Raw genomic sequence first — 7778 nt, 5'->3', positions numbered from 1 at the left:
GTATATAATTTAAATTCCTATCGCTCTTTACAAAAATTTATAATAATAACAAAGACGAGAAAATATCTAAGAAAATAAATAAAGTATGTCCATTATTTGTCTTTTTTGTTTGTTCTCCTAAAAATATTAGATGTAGGAGGTGAGAACCTAATCTAAAAGTCTTCCGTAGGCGAAGAAAATGTCACAAACTTAATAGAAATAAATGCATATGGTCAACGCACATCTAAAAAAAGTTTATCTTTATAAAAGCTTGCGATCTTTATTCTTTTTATTTTAAAAACATTTTCACTTATATACAATTGCATATCTTAATATTTGGGTTAAGTACTTTTTTCATCCCTAAGATTTGGGGTTTAAAATTGTCCTCGACTTTTTTTTTGTATTAAAATCATCCTGAACGTCACAAAACGTTATAAAATCATCATTTTCACCCTAAAAAGACAAATTTACCCTTACAACAAAATAAATTTTAAAATTAAAAAACCATTTCCTAACAAAACTCTTCATTCCAGTTACATTATTGGCGACAAATCCATTGCAAAAGATGTTGGGATAAATGGAATACAAGATGTGAAAGCTTTGCCACCACCTCCAGAAATTAAAGACAATATTACATCACAAAAGTTCAAGGGGGATGTTAATTACTTCATATGCACTAGACTGGTGGCGGATTTTAAGAATATCCACAACTGAACCAGCAAGTGTATCGAGTCGTCCAAGTCATACCTCAGGTAAGTGAGAGTCGATCCCACGAGAACTGATGGATTGAGCAACAATAGTAGGCTTATTGGTTTAGTTAGGTAGACAAAAAGAATTGTTAGTGATTTCTAAAAGCATTAAACAATAATTTAAGAGTAAAGAAGGCAAATATGAGAATTAGTGAGAAATCAATGGGAGAAAATAGTTAAGGTATCATAAATGTTTACTTTTCTAGATTAAGTTTTCTTACCAACTATTTTAATCATGCAAGATTCATTTTATAGCAAATTGTAATTGACTAAACCCTTATCTCTTAGTGATTTAGTCTCCTCTAATCTTCATCAACCACCAATCTCTTGGTCACTTGACTCCGATTAGAGGGTTAAGTTCAGATCTAGTTTATGGTCACAAAAATTCTAATTACCCAAAGCTAAACGGATTGTATGTCACGTATCCAGATTTGTTCAAGCAATTAACAATTTATGAGGAATTTACTTTCAAGCTGTGTTCAAGTGAGAGACCTCTCCCAAGGGTCACAAGAATGCATCTAGAATAAGGGTCATACTCCCGTTCCACCCAGATTTATAAAATTAAGAACAAAAGTAATCATTGAAATTGAATCAGTACATTAATTAAAATAGAAAAATAATAGCCTTAATCCATTGAAATAAACAGAGCTCCTATCCTTAACCAATGAGGTTTGGTGGCTCATGACTTACAGAAAAAACAAGGGTTCTGAAAAGTATGAAAGTGTGGAAGTGCGAAGATCTCCCTAAAGGTGAATCTTTTTCCTTTTATATATAACCTAATTTGATTTGAAAATAAAATAAAAAATAAATCCTAAAACTAAAAGATATTGTTTGTAAATAAAAATTACAAAAATAAAAGATAAGATAACTAATAAAAGTTAAATCCACTTGAAGATGCTCTCTTAATGGGCTTTTACTTCAGACTGCCTAGCGCTAAACGTTGGGCGTTTCGCGCCCAGAGTGGACAGCAACAATCCTGGTTTGGAGGTTTGCTGGCGCTGAACGCCAGTTGGGCATTTAGCGCCCAGAGAGGCAGCCTCAAATCTTCTCCTTTTAACACAAAATTCTGCCAACATGCTCTGAATTTCACCTAAAATCAATAAAAATACTAAAACACTCAAAATAGCATCTAAAGAGGATTTTTGCACTAAAATAATATAAGACTTAATAAATTCTAACTAAAAATGACTAGAAAACAAGGGGAAATAGGTACAAAATGCTCACACATCACAGACCTAGGAAGGGATCCATCTTGCTTTCTGATAAAAGTCAAGCTCTTCTCACCTACCTACCATCGTTCAACCTCATCCAATACCAGTGACCCATTGAACCTCACCCACCCACTACCATACGCACCCAGTCACCCACACCTCTACCTTCATCTCTTACCACCAGACGCAACTCACAGACTCCTCACAATCCTCCATCACTACCAACAATAACAATAGAAGAAAAGATAGAAAGGAATAACAATAACTTTTTTCCTACCTACTACCATATCTCTTCTGCTAACAACAACATCACTAACAATAATTAATTTATTCATATTCGTTCTTTTCAATTAATGGTTAAAAAAAAGGAAAACAACAAACATAACACAAACAGGGGGCTCAGGGCTGATGGAGGCTGTGGTTGGGCACGAGGAAGAGATGGGATACCTTTGCGTGGTTGTTGACATCGTCTTCTACGGTGAGGAGACGCCGTCAATTGCTTCGTCGGGAGGAACGGACGACATGGGGTCGGGGGTTAAGAGCTTTGGTTGCGCAGGGTAACGACAGCGCTTGAAACTCCGTTCGTGAGGCCATGGTCGTCATCGCCAACGAAGAGGTCTGGAGAACGTGCAGCACTTGGTTGACGGCGCACGAGACTCCCTTCGTAGTGGCTGTGGTCGTCGTCGCCAGTGAGTTGACAGGCGGCAGTTTGTCGTGGATGGAAGCTCGTCGGCACCGGTTAGGAGGCTAGTGGTGCAGCTGTGTGGGTGTCTTTTTAGGGATACATGTGAGAGATGAGAGGATGTTGATGAGGGAGGGGGTAGGCTGAAAAAATATACATAAGGGCTTTCTGCCCAACAAGCTATCATCACTCATTCTTATTCATCCAACACATAAACTAGAGTCTCATGACAATACCGAGTTCAATCCGCCTCAACCTCCATTACTTCCATGCACCAGCGAACACAATCAAATCAAACAATTCAATCACACAAAAGTAAACACATATGAAGCACATATCACATAGCACATAATCAAATAAATCACATAAACACAACACAATAATAAAATGCACACTCAAATAAATCAAACAAATGCATATGATGCATATCTGTTCTACTGGTTGTGAACTCACATGTCGGTTAAACTTCTAGACCCGACACATCTGGTAGCTATCCCAGATATCATCTCTCTGTCGTGCATTCCCAGGAGGAACATCCTAAACATATCATAAGCTGATCTTAGAGAGAGAGAGTGCCCTGTCACCTTCTCACTAAAGGAAGTGCTATCTGAAATATAGTGTCCACCACACTTTTAGAATATAGTGCCCGCCACACTTCACAATCTGAGAGAGACTATGATACAACAATAGTGAATTCTCAACCTAACTCGTTCACACCACAATCAGAAATTGAATCAAAGATAATCCTCAACCTTCTATCCAATCTCCCGATGTCAAGAGAGGGAATCCTTAACCTTAACTTGTCTACCGTGAGCAGGACAAAGCCACCATCCTCGCCGTGGGTGGGATAAAACTACCATCCCCACATTCACACCGCAACATTGAACAAGCAGGACAAAACCACCATCCTCACCAGGCACAGATGCCTCATCGATACTGCAAGCGAGACAAAACCCACATCCTTGCCAAACAATAATCACCATTAACCAAAACCATCATCATCATCATCATTATCAAATTCATCATTAACATAATCATAATCATCACGAATCATATAATCGATAACATAATCATCAACCTCAATCATAGCCTCCTGCACATTTCTCAATTTAATCATTTTCAATCTGTGAGCGGGACTATGCCACCATCCTCATCGTGACGGAACGAACCACTATCCCCACAACATCAACAATGCAAGTGGGACAGAATTCACATTCTTACCAATCAATAATCACATTAACCAAAACCATCATAATCAAATTCATCATGATCCTCATCACCAAAACTATCGTCTTAATCAAAAACATATTTCATAATCATACAAGCAGGACAAATCATCCGTCCTTACAACCAGTAATCATCATCAATCTAAACTATTATCATCATCAAATTCATTATTAATAATAATTGCTAGCATAAATCTAAATCATAATTTTCATCAATAACCTCATAAATTCTCACTTTTGTCATAAACCTCAAATAAATTCTCATTTTCTCATTAATGATCTCATAACAACATAATCTTCATTATAGCCATCCACTCAACTCCACTTTCTACTCTGCACACTTTAATATTCACTGGGTTTAATTTAGGTCGTTACATATAGCTTACGGGTACGAAGCATCTAACATAATATCCTATACTAGAAGTCAAAGTTACAAATAAACTAAATCAAATACAATAATCAATCTCAATCTTTTTCTCATTCAACTTCGTTATATCTTTCTTTAATTTATCACATTATAAGCTAGTAAACCCAACTTTCATCATCCTCAAACTCACATTTAGAACATCGCTAAATGTACTTAACACTTATCTCATGATTATTGAAAATTCTAAATTTGACTCCATATTCTTTAAATATATCATTTTTTCTCAACTATTATATTTAGTTCCATTAAAATCTCATACTCATACCTCCTAGACCCAAACCTTTGCGTTAATAATTAATTAATTTTTTAAAACTTTAATTATTCATTTTCTCTTTTTGTTATTAATCAAATGAAGTTCCCAAAATTAATTCCAACTTTATTTTTAAGTTTAAGACTTTTTCGAAAAGACTTAAAAATAATTTCAATTTAACTAAGCAAATTCAAATACTATAAATTCACTAAAACTTCTTAAAATATAATTCTTTAATCAAAATTAACTAAATAAAACTTCAAAACAAAGTCTCTAGTTTTTATTGAAAATAACACCAATTTTTTCATTATTTTTATTATTCAATTTCACTTAAACTCCTATGAAAATTTCGACAGAATCTCCTCTGAATCTCGGATTTTACCACTTTTTACGGTTCCATTCAAACCAAACATCTCTCAAACTTTTTCCAACATTTCTAATATCCAACAATTTCTTAACATAAATATTATTGATTTGTTTTCTTTAATTGTCTTTAAGTTATTAAATTTTTAAATATTAGGATAGTAAGCAATTTGTTCAAATCCTAATTCACCTACCAAGAGGCTTCAAGCATTGTTTCCAATTAATTTTATTATTATAAAATTTAATCCCTTTTTAGTCCGTTATCAATTTTATTCCTGAAGGTTATTGATGACCTAAAGAAGGGGGTTGAATCTATGGCATTATTTTAATCTTGAATAATAAATTCTCAAACCAGAAAATGAAACTTAGCTTTTGTTTAGTCTATGAGATTGATTATGTAGGAGACAATTTTATTTTGTCTCATAAATCGTGAAAAACAGAATCAGAGCAGGAAAGAAGAAGATGACACAACCATGTATCCTGGTTCAACTGCCTTATGCAATACAACCTACATCCAATCTCCATCACAACAACAGTGAAATTTTCACTATCTTTTCAAGTATTACATACACCAATTTCTAAAGATTCAATCTAATTCTATTAGGAACAAACCAAGCTTCAACATAAGTTTGACTTGGCTAGGCAACTTCCTAGACTCTCAACACACTAAGTGTTTACCCAACTTAGCAAGGGATACATCTCAGATACTAGATATAAAACAGAAATACAATCAAAGGAGATCTGAAATAAATCTTTACTTTTTTCTCCAAGTATCTCTCTTAGCCTTTTTTTCTCAATGACTTTTTCTTAATGCCTTTCTTTTATGCCTTTTACAACTGAATAGAAACAAAAAAAGATACAATATACAAATAAAATAATCAACGATAGATCATGAAGGAGATGATGTTAAATAACTCAAACTCTATATGTTGTACCCATATTCCAAGCTCTCAAATGAAGCTATTCATCTTAGCAGAATGCTCCCTTTAGTATAGGTGCAATGCTCTCAATACTTCAAACCTGATTTGTGAGGTTTCTCTCAATTTTTCTTTTGGGTTCTCTCCATGGTTGCAATCTAAAGTGATTTTTCTTTTTGTATGAGTTATGTTTCCTCAGCCTGAGCTTTCTTTCCAAAGTGATGCCGGAGCAAGTAGAGTTAGTAGGTTAATTATATTAGTTAATTGTAATAAGGAATATAAAGCCCATATTATTTAGGATAGTGAACTTTGTGTTATGTTTTAGTTCTATATCGTCTAAGTCATGAAGGCTTTTCCTTCTCCTACTAGTATAAATAACTCATATACCTTTTGTTTATGAAATAGAGTTGAAGTTTATTTGAATATGAAATAAGCTGTGTGCTTATTTTCCTCTAGGCTCTTTGAGAGTAAGAGGTGCATCCTTGGCTTGGCCGACCAAGGTGGGTTTATGGCTATTTTTACCATAGTGGAGTTGCTAACCTTGCCAAGATTGGTGAATCTAAACTATGTCACCATAGTGGGGTTGTTAACCTTGCCAAGATTGGTGGCCCAAGCGACGTCCCGGCGTCACAAAGTCAGCTCCTTGAGTCTTAAGCTAACTAAACTCTTCCTTTCTTTTCTTTAATTAGACTAGAAAATCAGGGATTTTGAATCAGAGTTAAGTCACGCAGCTTCCTTGAAAATAGATCCTCAATGAATTTGATAAATCAAAACTATTAACTTTGTGCTTTAGTCCCAAATTTTAATATTAGCCATTAATTCACAGCAGAAATAAAGTAGTCACTACTTTCTTCTATTTACTCGAAATAGTTGTGCAGAAAGAAGGAGAAATCAACAAGTAATTGACTTGCATGTTAATGGAAGCAAATTACCTTTATTCTCTGATTTAGCTTAACTTGTTTATGCTGAATTTGATTTGACATAGCCTTTCTTATTAGCTTTTTTCTTTCTTTCTCTTTTTGTGCTTAGTAAACAGGTGAGTTTCTTTTTTTTTTTTTCTCTATGCATTACCCGAACTACCATAACACTACTAGCTGAGGGCTGCTTTCCTTTTTTCTGAATGGCACTGGGCTAGTTTTTGGATTCAATTCTATTCAGCAGTCTTGGAAGCACTTAGTTTTTCTAGTTGGGCTGCTTGTCTTCTTTATTTGGGTTGCATAATGAATATGAGTCTGCAACACTAAATAATTTCATTAAATTTCAATTGGGCTTTTAACCCAATCACCAGCATGTTTGTCATAATCAAGTATTGTTATTATTTACTTATCTCAACAATTTCATTTCTCCAAAATAGTCCAATCCGATCCATAAGACTCACATGTTCACAAAAAAATATATTTTTTTACATTGATATTGATTTATAACAATACCTTAAAATAAAATAGATTTAAGAAAAAGCCCCTACCTCAATTAATCGCAATTTACAAAAATTAAAGCATTAAATCCCTTTTCTTTTGATTTGCGACAACAGCAATGACTTCGACCTCTCCCACAGCATGACTTCGATTACTCCTGTAGCAGCCATTCCATCAGACACAGCATGCGGTTACGGTAACTCAACCTTAAGACATTAACGTCACAAAATTCTCAATAACCCATAATAGAACAACAGCAATAAGAATTTCGAAACAAGAACTACTCATTGTACCAAAAAGGAGTAAAAGAATGGAGTAGCTACAGCTCTAGTGACGACATTCGGCGAGTAGAATAGTGGCAGAGAGTTCCGACGGCAACACAGCAGCTCAGTAAGAGCGTATCAGCCCCTCCTTCTTGCATGCAGCAGCGCCAACATCTACCACCGTCACCTCCTCTCTTCCGGTCAAACCAAAACGACGATGGCGGCGGCTTCTGATGAGCTCTAGTTACAGGAGCGGCTTCAACTCTCTCACACTCTGCGTTGGGCGACAGCAACGA

The 7778-nt window shown here is 35.0% G+C and overlaps 1 protein-coding gene across 1 annotated transcript in view; it reads right to left on the bottom strand.

The window, feature by feature from the left end:
* Positions 1-6862, bottom strand: part of LOC107632054 (protein TIFY 5A) — a 23940-nt gene extending 17078 nt beyond the window's left edge. Inside the window, exon 1 of the mRNA XM_016335692.2 lies at positions 6841-6862. The gene's annotated coding sequence lies outside the window, so the exon portion shown is untranslated. The remainder of the gene's footprint in view (positions 1-6840) is intronic.

The sequence above is a fragment of the Arachis ipaensis genome, chromosome B03, assembly GCF_000816755.2.
Source record: "Arachis ipaensis cultivar K30076 chromosome B03, Araip1.1, whole genome shotgun sequence".
NCBI lineage: Eukaryota > Viridiplantae > Streptophyta > Magnoliopsida > Fabales > Fabaceae > Arachis > Arachis ipaensis.
Note: the sequence above shows the minus strand (reverse complement) of the source record. Positions and strands in the feature narration are given on the sequence as shown.